Genomic DNA, 16,232 nt, shown 5'->3' with positions numbered 1-16,232 from the left:
TGTATATTTTTATATCATTTTTAAACGTGATGTTAATAAAATTAAGTGAATTTACAAGAAAACATGTCTTTTGCGAGGGAAGAAACCGTCGCTAATCCCTCACAAATAGCAGATAACGAGGGAATTGCGACGAACAACTGTTCCTCGCAAAACGCGCGTCCCAAAATCAAATCAGTAGCAAATTCCTCGCAAATTATGCAACGAACTAAATGCCTCGCGAAGCACTCGCAATTTGCGAGGGACACAATCGGTAGCAAATTAGTTGCAAATATGCGGTCTCGCTCATTCCTCGCAATTTGCGAGGGACTTTGTTAGTAACAAGTAGTCGCAAATTCTAAGTCTTGCTCATTCGTCGCAAATGTTCTGATGGATTTGCGAGGTTCTGTTTTTGTAGTTGCAAATCCCTAGCAAAATTTGCGATGGATTTGCGATGTAAAAGCGATTGTTTTGTTTTGTTTTGTAATCATGATTACTGTTACATTTAGAGATTACTGTTCTACTTAACAATATTTAATAATTTTCTTATTCAATCTTTATACTAAACTTTAAATTTCAATACTGATTAAAGAACCTTAAACTCATATTTGAAAGGTGAAATTTTAAGTTTCAAGTACAAAATACAAGCCAACAAATAATTATACAAAAATTAACCACAAAAGATTAAGTTTTGATGAGTGAATAGAGTAAACTGAATACAAAAATTTAGAAGGCATCAGATGGAGAGGATCCACTGTTGGGGTCAATTACAACAACCTCAAGTTCGACAGCCACAAGTCCGATCCCAGCAGTTGTGGCATTAGGCACCTCAGGTCTCTGATTGGAGCTGACCGGTTCAGTTATTGTAGAGGATCTGGTTCGAAACAGTGCAGCGAACTCTGGATCCTTCTCGGCAAGGTAGTCAAAGTATGCATCAAAATTGGTGATCTTCTCAGCCTGGTTTGCAATAAGGGCTTCAGCAACAGCCAGCTTTTGGGAGAGCACAACCGGATCATCTTGAGGAAGCACCGGACCGGCATAAGCTGAAGACGCCTCTTGCTGCAATGAACTGGCCCCATAAATCCTGCCTTTCTTCTTAGGAGCAACCTGTCAGAAACTCACAACCAAACCGAGCAAACATAATCAAAGCAAATTCGAAACACATAGACATAATGCAAAACTTATAGCTTCAGACATAATCATATTAGGCAGAAAATACAATGATATTATTCAAACCAAAAACACAACTGAATCAGGCCAAAAACACAATGACATTATGCAAACTTCTTTCACAACATAATCATATCAGTTTACACACATTGACATTTTGCAAACTAAAAACACAACATAATCAATTCAGTGTAAAACACAATGACACAATGGAAGCCACAACAGAGAAATACAAAGCAACACCAAAAACTGCAATTATCCCATCAAAGACATAATGCAAGCCACAACAGACAAATCCAAAGCAACAAAAAAATGTTGCAACTATATTAAGTCGATGCCATATGTCCGACACTATATTGAGTTTAAAGAGATAAGATACATGTGCATAGATCTTGTTCTTTGCCTGAACAGATAACCCGCCTGAACCCGTGCTCTCCGTAGTGTCGCCTAAACACAGGAGTGACTCTTCCTCTTAAATCTTCGATGACACTTCCTTATAGATCTCCTCTGACTTTCTGTCGATGAAACTCCCATCAGGTTTTCTGTGTGTTTCATCTAAGAGGAGGAAAAAATCTGGAGTACTTTCTCCTGTCATCTCACACTAAAACACATAAACATATAGGTAAGTTGTTTGAAATACAAGTTTTTTTAAGAAAAAAAAAGTTGATTAACTTACACGTTTGCGGGCACGGGCTTTCTATGAGGTCTGGCCAGAGCGGTATTTATATATCCCCAGGCCGTCCGGATCATGATACCTAGCATTCCTACTGTTGATACTCTTTAATTTCGACTTAGGATCCCTCCAAAAGCTAACAAGACCTGGCCACACATCAGGATCTATCCACCGCGGTTTTGCCTCATCTCCCTTTTCCTTCCACTTTTCCTTCCTCCGAGAGACTTGATTAGACATCCTATCCTTCTGCTTTGCCTCAAACTCAAGCCTAACTCTCTTGTTTATTGCAGAGTCCCAGTTATATGCTTGCTACAAAACAAAGATAAGACACATTAGAAATAGACAATCATGCAATAGTCAATGCATACATCAACCATTTCTGATGGTAACCCAAGACTCGAAACCAACTTCTGTATTTCATAATAACTCTCAGCCGATATATTATCCGGTGGCAAATATTCCTTAATTAATTCTGCCCATGAATCCATGCAATTTTCACTTTAGTTATTATCAGCTTTAATAGTCATCATCCTAGATGCCAAAGATAACTTAGAAAGTCCTTCTCTACATCCCTCGTAGATTGATTGATTTGCAGCATCTAACATAACATACAAATGTTGTGCATCTATGTTGGGTTCTTCACTAATATATTCAGGAAATGCAGCAATAGTTTCATGAAATGCAGCAATAGTTTCATGAAATGCATCTGTAACCATATCATGAACTCTATTTTCCTGGTTATACCCATAACCAAATTGATCAGGTACTTGCTGACCATAATTCGCATCATTATTAAAATTACTAGGTTGCTCGACACCATAATTTGTATTACTAGTTCCTGCGCTATCTCTACAACCTTCTCCATGACGTAACCAAACATAGTACTTTGGCATAAATCCTCTATTATAAAGATGCTTATTCACTACATTAAATTCCAAATATTACTCATTGATACACTTACGACATGGACATAATATTGTACCGTTCTCACGAGCAAATGGTTCGTTTGTCGCTTGATACATGAAACCGCGTAGTCTGTCATAATACTCTCTCGTCGCCTTACCGGTCGCTTGATCTCTATGATTGTACATCCAACTTCGTAATGTGTAAATCTCATGCTCTCCACCCCAAGACATTATTATTTTCTTTAGAAGTTTTTTTTTTGAAAAGATTAATTTTGTTTGTAAGTAGATGTTATGATTTGAGTTATAATTTCGTAAATGTTATGTTGGTTATTTATAGAGGTCCAAAAAAATATTGCAAGGGATTTGCTAGGCAGGTTGCGAGGGATTTGCTAGGAACTGATATTTTTTGCTAGGAATTTGCGAGGGAAGTTCACCTAGCAACTAGACCGGTAAAATTATTTAAAACGTGCTTACCTAACTTGCCAATGACTCGCAATTCCGTTGCAATGTTTACTACAAAATAAAGTGACGTTGCAAGTTTGTCGCAATTTGCGAGGCGTTTTTTGTGCACGCAAATCCCTCGCTATTTGCGATGCATTTGCGAGGAATTCTGATTTCCACGCAATTTTCTCGCAACTTCGACGCAATTATGCGAGGGACTTTTCCCCTGCAAATTTTGCGACGGAATCATGACGTGTCATTTGTCCCTCGCAAGATTCTCGCAAGTCTGTGACAATTTGCGAGGGATATTTTCCATCGTAAAATTCTCTTGCAAATCGCTTTTCTTGTAGTTGTATCAATAGCTTAAAATGATGCAAACTAATACAAATTTGTATCAATTAGATTGAACTGACGCTAACCAAGTTAATTACCACATCACTTATTAAAATTGATGTTATATTATTTATTTTGTGTCATTTTCTTATAAATAATTCAAACTAATATAAGTTATACTTTTGATACTATTTATGTGATGTAATCCATCCTTTTTGTAAGGTAACTAGATACTGTACCGCGGGTAGATATGTTTATTAAAAAATTATAGATTTTTTTTATAAGAATTATTATTTGTATTTGAATAATATATTTTTGATAGAAATTTTTATCTATGTAAAGTTTTTGGGTTATTCATGTTTTATCTTCTGATATTTGTTGTATATTAGTTTATTATTAAAATTCAGCATTTTTTGTTTGTGGTTTGAGTATCTTTTAAAGGTACGAAAGATTTAAAAATTTTATTATTTCGGGATTGACCCGCAATACACCGCGGGTTGATACTTTTGTTAGAAAGTTAGAGATTTTTTTAATTAATATTATTTATATATAAATAATATAGATACCTGCTATTTTTTTTTATGTATGATATTATGATACACCTCGGAACGATTTTTATGATAACTAATATTTTTGAAATTTTAACTTATATTTGTTTTGTTAATATTAGTTTTTTGTAGTTTTTAAAATTGTATAATTGTATTTTGATTCTTAATTCAGGATTTCATCCATATTAATATCGATCGAAACCCGTCTCACCATATAACCTCGTTCCATGAAACTAAACATCATTTTGTCATATGCTTATGAAATTCGAATATTTATAATATTATACAATTAATTGTTTTAATATCGATCCAAACTTCATAATTGTATATTGATTGTTACATCTAGAATTTCACTGTAGCATATTGTCTCATATTAATAATATTTATAATGTTTCAATTATTTATAAAGTTTAAATATTTATAAAATTTAAGACTTCATAAAATTTTAAAATAATTTATATTTAAAACTCTTATAAAGTTTAACTTTTTGAAAAGTGTGAAAAATTGTAATACTTAACTTTTAATAAAGTGTAAATATATAAAATATTTTGAAACTTTAAAATTTTAGTTATTCAAAATAAAAAATCGGAGTAAACCGAATAACACTTTTAATTTTGGATGTTTGATAAATCAAAGTTCCTGCTCATTCATATTCAGAATCATTTTGATCCTTTTAAATCCTTTTTTATAATATTATTCTAAATGATTTCTCAATATTTAAGCAATGTGAGACCTTCTGCACTTATTTTTTTCATCGATTGAGTATTATATGTCTGTTTTAAAAAATTTGAATTACATCATATGCAAAAAACAATTAATATTTTATTAACTATATGTATTTTATATATAAAGTCAAATTAAATTAGATATATAGTGACAAAAAAATTATATAATTATATTGAATGGCGATTAAAAGATTTGAGAAAATTAGCCTTAATTGAATATAATTCAATAAAGAAAGATTTAATTAAGGGTAAAAATTTAGGAAAAAGTTATTTTCAAGTATTTAATGCAAGTTAATGAATTGTAAGTTCTTAGTTATTGAATATTTGGTTGAGATAAAATTTGTAAGGACTTATATGTTATTAGTAAATAGTATAGGGATTGGCCAAAAAGTCTACCAAAAATGTATATGTAGATTGTGAAATGGGAAAAATTTGGACCTCTATATGTGTTTTCCCTGTTCTCTGCTAGAAACATGTGCTCTTTCATCATCTATAGGCGTTGACTCATTACCTTTCTTTTCTTTTGGAAATGACACCATTCTCACCATCCTCATTTCTTGATTCTTTTTGTTTCCTCCTACGCACTGATTCCGCATGTTTCCACGCATTGTTTCTTAAATTATTGTGGATGATATCTCTAATCAAGTTGTCATACGTCATATGTTGATCTCTAGACAAGTCATTCCATTTACGGTACATGTTTTCCTCAGAAACAGGAATCATATGTCTGACCCACACCTATTAACAACATAAAATTAAAAGATTAGGTTAGTTACATGTCTCAGAATATATTAAAGATCTAAAGCAAGCTAAATAAAGAACTAAAGAAGATCACACAAACCTCTCCATGGGCAGCCTTCTCAGTTTCAACGATTTTTTAAAATTTGATATGTGACTGATTTATTCTCCAATCAAGTAGTGGAACACCAGTAGTTGTTGCTATTTTAATTCCATAAAGTTCTCTCAATCCAGGCACGCTCTTACAAATCCAAATCAACAAGGCGCGGACACATCCATGAATCACATATGTCTTTTTTGTAGTCAACAATCTTCACAGAAATAACTAGAGACTCAAATGCAACTCGACCCCAGAGATATTTCTCAAATGCCTTTGGATCAAGAACTAATTTAGCGCTTGACAAAGGGATTCTACAACCGTGATAAATCCCATGAACTCCAACAGATAACAAGCATAACCTACCAACCATCAACCTCTTCTCATAACTCCATTCCTTGCTAATATCCATTACATGCTTCAACTCAATAAACAAGGGACCATCGTATGTTCCAACACCCATTTCATTCCAAAACTCATAGTGTCCAATTTCACAAGTGGTTGACTTGTCAAGAAGATCACAATTGAGACTCGTTATATCCACAAATTCAGTAAGAGAAAATCTAATTGGCCATCCATCAATCACAGACATAATCTCATGAAAGTTGTTGACGCTCAGCTGATTTGTAAGGAAGTAGTGAACAGTGTGAGCAGCCCATATATATTTCGCATCAGCAAACTTTATAAACACACAAAGTGAAGATTTCAACAAACCTTCCCATACATCACAACCTAATCATAATCTGATCTTAACGATTTGTGAAACAAAGCAGCTATGGTTCATCCTCCTATTTTGCAAAGGTGATTTACCTTCTGGATAAAGACGAGGCGGGTAAGTGATGTTTTTACTAGAAGACGCCATACCTAATCAAAGAGAAAAACAATGTTCAAAGAAATTGTCAAACAAATGATCAACAAATCTGTCACTGAATATACATGAAAACTTGAATAAATCTATCACAACAAGACAATAATTCAATTACAAAAAACAACAAAGGCGGGAATATATTTCCAAAAAACTTTCCGGCAAATTTGGCATATAAACTTACCGGAACGAATTGGCAACTATACAAGAACACGGTAAAAGAACTATAACAATTTCTTATTATGCAAATCCGAATTGAAAAACTTTATTTGTTGAAGGGAATTGTTTTCAAAATACGATTATGTCACTACAAGAAAACAGGCGATTTGCAAGGGAAATTTGCGGTGGAAAACATCACTTATGCCAAACTACTATGTATGGTTACGTCATGGAGATGGTTGTAGAGATAGCGCAGGAACTAGTAATACAAATTGTGGTGTCGAGCAACCTAGTAATTTTAATAATGATGCGAATTATGGTCAGCAAGTACCTGATCAATTTGGTTATGGGCATAACCTGGAAAATAGATTTCATGATATGGTTACGGATGCATTTCATGAAACTATTGCTTCATTTCTTGAAAATATTAGTGAAGAACCCAACCTAGATGCTCAACATTTTTACGATATGTTAGATGCTGTAAATCAACCACTCTACGAGGGATGTAGAGAAGGACATTCTAAGTTATCTTTGACATCTAGGATGATGACTATTAAAGCTGATAATAACTTAAGTGAAAACTGTATGGATTCATGGGCAGAATTAATTAAGGAATATTTGCCACCGGATAATATATCGGCTGAGAGTTATTATGAAATACAGAAGTTAGTTTTGAGTCTTGGATTACCATCAGAAATGATTGATGTATGCATTGACTATTGCATGATTTTTTGGGGAGATGATGTAAATCTGCAGGAATGTCGGTTTTGCGGGAAGCCGAGATACCAGACTACTGGCGGAAGGACGCGAGTGCCATATAAACGGATGTGGTACTTGCCAATAACTGATAGATTGAAACGTTTATATCAATCAGAAAGAACTGCGGCAAAAATGAGATGGCATGCTCAACATACAACTGCAGACGGAGAAATAACGCACCCATCAGATGCAAAGGCGTGGAAACACTTTCAAACGGTATATCCTGACTTTGCTAGCGAGTGTAGGAATGTGTATCTTGGCTTATGCACAGATGGATTTAGTCCATTTGGTTTGTCTGGGCGACAATATTCTCTTTGGCCTGTTATCTTGACCCCATACAATCTTCCTCCAGATATGTGTATGCAAAGCGAATTTTTGTTCTTAAGTATTTTAGTACCTGGGCCAAAGTATCCGAAACGAGCGCTTGATGTCTTCTTGCAACCGCTGATTCATGAACTCAAGAAGTTGTGGTATGAAGGTGTTCATACGTTTGATTACTCGAGCAAACAAAATTTCAATATGCGGGCAGTGCTAATGTGGACGATTAGTGACTTCCCGGCATATGGAATGTTATCGGGGTGGACAACGCATGGGAGATTATCTTGTCCCTACTGTATGGGTCGTACAGATGCGTTTCAACTAAAGAAAGGCAGAAAACCATGTTGGTTTGATAGTCACCGTCGGTTTCTTCCCCTGCATCATCCGTATCGGCGTAACAAAAAACGTTTTAGGAAGAATAAAATAGTTCGTCTTCCTCCGCCATCTTATGTTTCTAGAACTGATTTGTTTGAACAGATCGATTATTATGGTGCTCAGGAAACCTGCAAACGTGGGGGTAATTGGCACACCACGGCGAATATGCCTGACGAATATGGAAGCACTCACAATTGGCACAAACAAAGTATCTTTTGGCAACTCCCATATTGGAAGGGTCTCCTCTTGCGGCATTGCCTTGACGTGATGCACATCGAGAAAAACTTTTTCGGTAATATCATGAATACGCTTTTGAATGTGCAGGGCAAAACAAAAGATAGTTTGAAATCAAGGTTGGACTTGGCGGAAATATGCAGCAGACCTGAGTTGCATGTTACAAGAGATGGGAAATTACCGGTTTCAAAATTCCGCTTGTCTAATGAAGCAAAGAATGCGTTGTCGAGTGGGTTGTTGCTGAAGTGAAGTTTCCAGATGGATATGTGTCAAAATTTTCAAGATGCGTAGAACAAGGCCAAAAGTTTTCTGGTATGAAAAGTCATGATTGCCATGTATTCATGCAACGATTATTGCCATTTGTATTAGTAGAGTTGCTACCGACAAATATTCATGAGGCAATTGCAGGTAATATATATATATTTATTATATATATACATACTATATGTTTTTTTTACTCAATTATTACTTGGTCATTATTAACTTACATTAATTAAATACATGATAGGCATCGGAGTATTTTTCAAGGATCTATGTACAAGAACACTGACAACAGATACCATAGAACAATTAGACAAGAATATCCCAGTGTTGCTCTATAACTTGGAGAAATTATTTCCCCTGCCTTTTTTGACGTGATGGAACATTTGCCAATTCATCTTCCACATGAAGCTGCTCTTGGTGGGCCAGTACAATTCAGATGGATGTATCCTTTTGAGCGATTCATGAAATCTCTTAAAGGAAAGGCAAAAAATCTTGCTAGAGTTGAGGGGTCGATAGTCGCAGGAAGTTTAACCGAGGAAACGTCTCACTTCACGTCGTATTACTTTAGTCCAAGCGTTAGAACCAAAAAGACTCGTCCTCGACGCTATGATGATGGAGGTGTTGCACCTACATATAACGTTCCCGATGTTCCAGATACCTTTGCCCAAATAGGTAGACTCGCAGGGAAGTTGAAAGAAGTTTGGTGGGACGACCATGCGCTTTCTCGAGCAGCTCACAATTACATACTCCGAAATGTTGATTACATTCAAAAATTTGAAAGGTATAAAGCAACCTAGTTTTATTCCTAATTTTTATAGTTAATAATTAGTGTGAAATTAATTAAGGAAGCTAATTAAGCAGCTGCGTTGTAATTTGTAGGTTATTTGATTCACAAATCCGTGAAGCATGTCCTGAATTAGAAGAAAAAGAGTATGAAACTTACAAAGATCGTGATTTTGCTGGATGGTTAAAATACTATGTAAGTATAATAATATTTCGAATATTCGATTACTTATTTACTTTAAAAAAATGATAAACTTAATATTTTCTATGTGTAGGTTACGAACGGATGTGGAAACGAACCATTACCACTTTGGTTGCATGAGCTCGTTCAAGAACCAAGATCTAAGATCACAACAGCTCCGATGTACTTCACTCGCGGCTATACTTTCCATACATATCCATATGGAAGTCGAAGGGCAACTGCAAATTATGGAATCCATGTCGAAGGTGAAACTGAGTTTTATGGGATTCTACAGCAAATTCTAGAAGTCGAATATCCAGGACTTTTGAATTTGAAATGCGTCCTTTTCAAGTGTGATTGGTTTGATCCGGTGATCGGTCGTGGGGTACGGAAAAATAACTTAGGCGTGGTCGATGTCAATGCAAACAAGACTTATGCCAAGTTCGAACCATTTATCCTAGCATCACAAGCAGGGCAGGTAAGCTTTCTATCTTACCCGCGTGTAAGGTCACGGCGTGAAGTGTGGTTATCCGTTATTAAAGTGAATCCCAGGGGCCGTATAGTCGGTTTAGTTGATGATGTTGTGATGCAACAAGAAAGCATTAGAGAACTTTCCATTCCAGACATAACAACAGAAGATGTTATCCACATTGACCTACAAAACAGAGAGTCAATGTTATCCACGTTGAGTCAGAAAATGATTATAATGATTCAGAAAATGAATCAGAATAAATATTGTATTTTATATTGTCTACTTTCATTATTTTAACCAAGTATAATAAATAAATTCAGAATTTTTTTCTAATAATATTGAAAATTATAATTATATAATTTTAAAGTTTATTATTATAATTTTGCATTGTGTTATTCTTATAATTTTAAAGTTTCTTATAATTTTATATATATCTTTTTTTTTTACACTGTCCCTCGCAAACCCCTAGCAATTTGCGAGGGATTTACGACGAATACACGCTTCCTCGTAAGTGTGTAACCCTACAGCTTTGCGTGGGAATTACTACGCCCCACGCAAGTCCCTCGCAATTTGCGGGGGATTTACGAGGGACCTCGCAATCTTATCTGAAAACCCTAATCGAATCTCTGTGTAACCCTAAAACTTTGCGAGGGATTTACTACGGAAACTCGCAAGTCCCTCGCAAAATTGAAGCGATTTAATTGGTTATTTAGTCGGTTCCTCGCAAAGCCCTAGCAACTTTGCGAGGGATTTGCGAGGCGATTTATGTTTATATATACAACGCGAGCGAGTTTGAGCTTCGCTCAAACCCAACCGTCTCTCATCCAAACCCTAAATTTCTTTCCTCGCCTATTCTCTCTCGATCCGACGACTGCCGAAGCTGCTCGCCGCGGGCTCGAACTTCTTCAGCCGTCGTTTCTACATCTTCGCCGCCGTCTGGAGCTTCTCATCCACGCCTGTTCTTCGTCGCCGCCGTCTGGAATAGATTTCATCGACGCGTGTTCATCCTCTCTGCCGTGTCTACCTGTTCGTCGCCGCCGTCTGGAACCCAAAGGTAATGTTTCCATGCAACGATTTTTGAGTTGATCTTTCAAACCCTAGAGTTGAATCGGTTTAATCTGTATGAATCGAGTTTCTATTTGTAGATCTAATTAGGGTTTCTTGATTCCGGTTGATTTTCATTGTAGATCTAATTAGGGTTTGCTTGTATTCGAATATTTTCGTTGTATTTGTAGATCTAATTAGGGTTTCTATTTGTAGATCTAATTAGGGTTTGCTTGTATTCGTTAATTTTCGTTGTATTTTCGTTGTAGAACTAATTTTCCTTGTATTTCGAATTCTCCTTTACTAATGTTCTCTTTTTTTTTGCAAGATGTCATTCAATGGCAACGATTATTCCCGGTTTCGGTCTCAGCAACAAAATCAACGTCGTTCTCCTAGTGAAGGAAACGGTTCGGCCACTCAGGGAAATCTCCAAACCCCAATCAATTCCAACAATCAGGCCAATGGTGCTTCTCCTCCGCCTGTCAATCAATCTCCTACCGGTTCTGCCAATCAATCTCCTCGCGGTTCTGCCAATCACACTACTCCACTACATGCTCGGCTCAATGACCTGACTATAGAAGAGTTGCTTGCTAGCCCTGGTCGTGCAGGGTTGCCTAAATTAGACCCCAATCGACCTCCTGGTACTCTCTGGTAAGCCACTAGGGTCTGTTCTCTTCACTATTTAGTTTGTAGACACATTTAGTTTTGTTTGTCTGATGGAGTCTCGATTTGTAGGTTTGACGATGACACCTCAGTTGCAGCCACTGTCCGAAGCATTTTTGAAAAAGATTTCAAAGAGCCTCATGCAAATTGGTCACATACATCAAAAGCAGTGGCCGATAGATGGTTTGAAACATTTGCTGTAAGTGAAATAATTTTGTGTTTTGTTTGGTACAGCTTTTGGTCTTGTCTATTTCTAATGTGTCTTGTCTTTGTTTTGTAGCAAGTATATAACTGGGACCCTGCAATAAACCAGAGAGTTAGATTGGAGTTTGAGGCAAAGCTTAAGGATAGGATGTCTGATCAAGTTGGTCGTTGGAAGGGAAAGTGGAAGGAGAAGGGAGATGAGGCAAAACCGCGGTGGATAGATCCAGAAGTTTGGAAAGGTCTGGTTAGCTTTTGGAGGGATCCGAAGTCGGAAAGAAAGAGTCTCAACAGTAGGAATGCAAGGTATCATGATCCGGACGGCCTCGGGATACATAAACACCGGTCTGGACAGACCTCATACAAAGCCAGAACCCGCAAACGTGTAAGTTAATTAAATTTCTTACTTTAAAAAGCTTGTATTTCAAACAACTGACCTATATGTTTATGTGTTTCAGTGTGAGATGACAGGAGAAAGTACTCCAGATTTTCTCCTCCTCTTAGATAAAACACACCGGAAACCTGATGGGAGTTTCATCGACAGAAAGTCGGAGGAAATCTATAAGGAAGTGTCCTCGAAGATTCAAGAGGAAGAGTCACTTCTGTGTTCAGGCGACACTACAGAGAGCACGGGTTCAGGCGGGTTATCTATTCAGGCAAAGAACAAGATCTATGCACAGGTATCTTATCTCTTTCAACCCAATATAAAAGACAGCTTTTTTTTGTTGCTTTGGATTGGTCTGTTTTAGCTTGAATTGGATTGGTCTGTTTTAGCTTGAATTGGATTGGTCTGTTGTGGCTTGAATTGGATTGGTCTGTTTTAACTTGAATTGGATTGGTCTGTTTTAGCTTGAATTGGATTGGTCTGTTGTGGCTTGAATTGGATTGGTCTGTTTTTGGTGCTTTGGATTGGTCTGTTTTAGCTTGAATTGGATTTGTCTGTTTTAGCTTGAATTGGATTGGTCTGTTGTGGCTTGAATAGGATTGGTCTGTTTTAGCTTGAATTGGATTGGTCTGTTTTAGCTTGAATTGGATTGGTCTGTTTTAGCTTGAATTAGATTGGTCTGTTGTGGCTTGCATTGGATTTGTCTGTTTTAACTTGAATTCGATTGGTCTGTTGTGGCTTGCATTGGATTGGTCTGTTCAGGCTTGCATTGTGTCATTGTGATTCAAACTGAATTGAATATGTTGTGTTTTTGGTTTGCAAATTGGCAGTGTGTGTAAATGGATATGATTATGTTGTGAAACTGAATTGAATATGTTGTGTTTTTGTGTTTTTGTGTTTTTGGCCTGATTCAGTTGTGTTGTTGGTCTGAATAATATCATTGTATTTTCGGCCTAAGAGTTTTGCATTAAGTCTATATGTTTCGACTTTGCTTTGATCATGTTTGCTTGTTTTGGTTATGAGTTTGTGACAGGTTGCTCCTAAGAAGAAAGGTAGGATTTATGGGGCTGGTTCATTGCAGCATGAGGCGTCTTCAGCGCATGCCGGACCGGTGCTTCCTCGAGATGATCCGGTTGTGCTTTCCCAGAAGCTGGCTGCTGCTGAAGCCCTCATTGCAAACCAGGCTGAGAAGATCACCAGTTTTGACGCATACTTTGATTACCTTGCCGAGAAGGATCCGGAGTTTGCTGCCTTGTTTCGAGCTAGATCCTCTTCAAGAACTGAACCAGTCAGCTCCAATCCACCTGATGCGCCTAATGCCACAGCTGCTGGGATCGGACCTGAGGCTGTCGAACCTGAGGCTGTTGTAGCTAACCCAAACACTGGGTCATCTCCATCTGAGGCCTTCTAACATTTTGTATTAAGTTTCTTTTTCACTCATCAAAACTTGAATCTTTTGTTGGTTTGTTATGTAAAATTATTTGGCCTTCTAACATTCTGTATTCAGTTTATTTTTCTGTACTTGAAACCTAAAATTTCAGCTTTTAAATATGAGTTTAAGGTTTCTTAATTAGTATTCAACTTCAAAGTTTAGTATAAAAATCCAATTAAGATAACCATTAAATATTGTTAAGTAGAACAGTAATCCCTATATTCAACAGTAATCATGCTTAAAACAAAACAGAAAAGAGTCGCTTATTTACCGCGAATCCATCGCAAACTTTGCTACGGATTTGCGACTACAGATAAAAGCCACGCAAATCCATCGCAAATTTTGCGAGGCATTAGCGGGACAAAGAATTTGCGACTACTTTGCTACTGAAGTATTCCCTCGCAACTTGCAGGAAAGAGCGAGGCTACTGTTGCAGCTAATATGCTACCGAGTACGTCCCTCGCAAATTGCATGTGCTTCGCGAGTCTGGTCGTCCGTCGCAACTAGCGAGAAACTTGCGAGACCCGAAATTTGCTGTGAATTTGCTACGGATTGCTTCCCTCGCAAATTGCGTATATTTTGCGAGGCAACTTGTTCCTTGCAACATTTGCGAGGAACTTGCTACGAATTTGATTTTGCGACGCGCGTTTTGCGAGGAACTGGAGTTCGTCGCAATTCCCTCGTTAAGTGCTCTTTGCGAGGGACTAGCGACGGTTTCTTCCCTCGCAACTGGCGTGTTTTCTTGTAGTGTGTTGAAATTGCCCAAAATCCTTACGAGATTCTTATGAACTATGAATTGGAATAATGAAGTGTTAAGCTGCCGAAGGAAGTAATGCTCCAAATCTTCAATAATGACGATTTAGCAATATAAGAATTGTATTTCACAATTATCAATCGAAAAAGAGAAATAATAAAATCGGTGGTGATGAGTTAATATTTTACCTACACAGAACCCGATTGTCAAAGGAAACCAAGGACAAAGAAGATGATGTTGGAGAAGAAAAACCGTGACTAGTGAATAAATTGCCTAATCGAACTAATATCCACCGTGGGTATGAAATCACAAACACGGATAGCCACCGCGACTATGAAATCGAGAAAGGTGGACTGCTCAGTGCCGTTTGTGTAGCCGGAACCCACGACAGCTACAAACTTGAAACAAAGAAGAACTATCTGCCGTTTGGGTGAGAAGAAGCTTGAACAAAAAAAATCGCCTAATTGAACTAATATCGTCGTCGTTGTTGTGGCCGGAGAAGCTGAGTTTGAAAATGACGGATTCAATCTAATTTTGTTTAGGATTTTGATTAGAATTCGCAGAAGAAGAAGATACATGCAAGGAAAAGAAGGGGAAAATAAGACTGAATTAGGAAAAAAAAAACTAATGTGACATGTTTTATTTGTTTTGTGATTTTTATTTTATATTTTTATTTATTGTATTCATAATTGTATTTTTTTTTGCTAAAAATATGGTTTTAAGGTTGATTAAGGTTAATTAACCTTTTTACTTCAAATTAGAGTCATTTGAGCAAATTTCTAAGTTTTAAATTATCTATCTAAATTGTAAGTCTTTTAGTTGTTTCTTACTTTGACCTACACGATATTAGTTAACTGGTTAACAGTACTGGCTTAGACGTATGACATAAACGTGGCTAAGCAAAACGATGTAGTTTTAGTTGGTTTAGTTGTGTTGTGTACACAATAAATGATGTTGTTTTGAAATTATAAATAAATCGATAATAGAGATAAAATTTGGGATAAAGCATATCAACAAAGCACAACCAAATTTCAAAACGTTACCATTTGTTGTTTACAACACAACCAAAAAGTCTAAAACTTACATCGTTTTGCTTAACCATACTTCACGTCACACGTGCATGCATTATTAAACGACTTATAACTTTCGAGTTTTTGATTGGGTAACTCTCTTCTACATTTTGTTTACTCTCTTCTATATCTTATACGTAATTTTTCCAAAATATGTTTTAAATTTATTTTTAGTATTATAAATATATAGTTTTATTTGGTGTTATATAATCAAAAAACACATTCTATATCCAATCTAAATATATTTAATATATATATATATATATATACAATGCATTGATTCTTATAATAGTTAGTTTTTTTTTTTAATTTAAAAAGTTTTATTTAGAATTTTTAAGATATGAACTATTTTCATATTATTTTTTTAAGAACATAATATTTTTAATTGATAAATTAAAAAAATAACTATTAATTACAAAATATTTATCAATTAAAAATAGGGGGATTGACACAAATAGCACTAAAAACTTTACTATTCCAAAAATGGCACCTTTTTTTGAAACTTCCAAAAATAGCATATAAAGTTTTTAATCCTCAATAAATTAATTAAATAATAAAGTTTTTTTTATTACCATTTGTATCAATGCCCCAAATAAAAATGATAGCAAACACTAATCTAATATTAAATTGAATAAAAAAACTTTTAAATAGTGGAAATATATACCCT

General features: G+C 36.0%; 4 pseudogenes across 4 annotated transcripts; 2 read left to right on the top strand and 2 right to left on the bottom strand.

Moving 5' to 3' along the window:
• Window positions 1–702: 702 nt before the first annotated feature.
• On the bottom strand, window positions 703–2,955 carry AT1G42520 (annotated as a pseudogene; the record flags this gene model as incomplete). Its single annotated transcript has 1 exon — window positions 703–2,955.
• Window positions 2,956–5,751: 2,796 nt separating this feature from the next.
• AT1G42515 lies at window positions 5,752–6,468 on the bottom strand (annotated as a pseudogene; the record flags this gene model as incomplete). Its single annotated transcript has 2 exons — window positions 5,752–6,320; window positions 6,417–6,468.
• A 68-nt stretch (window positions 6,469–6,536) lies between these two features.
• On the top strand, window positions 6,537–10,364 carry AT1G42510 (annotated as a pseudogene; the record flags this gene model as incomplete). The annotated part of the gene is made up of 1 exon: window positions 6,537–10,364.
• A 1,024-nt stretch (window positions 10,365–11,388) lies between these two features.
• AT1G42500 lies at window positions 11,389–13,720 on the top strand (annotated as a pseudogene; the record flags this gene model as incomplete). Its single annotated transcript has 1 exon — window positions 11,389–13,720.
• Window positions 13,721–16,232: the final 2,512 nt, after the last annotated feature.

Source organism: Arabidopsis thaliana (assembly GCF_000001735.4).
Source record: "Arabidopsis thaliana chromosome 1 sequence".
NCBI lineage: Eukaryota > Viridiplantae > Streptophyta > Magnoliopsida > Brassicales > Brassicaceae > Arabidopsis > Arabidopsis thaliana.
The sequence above is the reverse complement of the archived record's forward strand: the minus strand, read 5'-3'. Positions and strand labels throughout refer to the sequence as shown.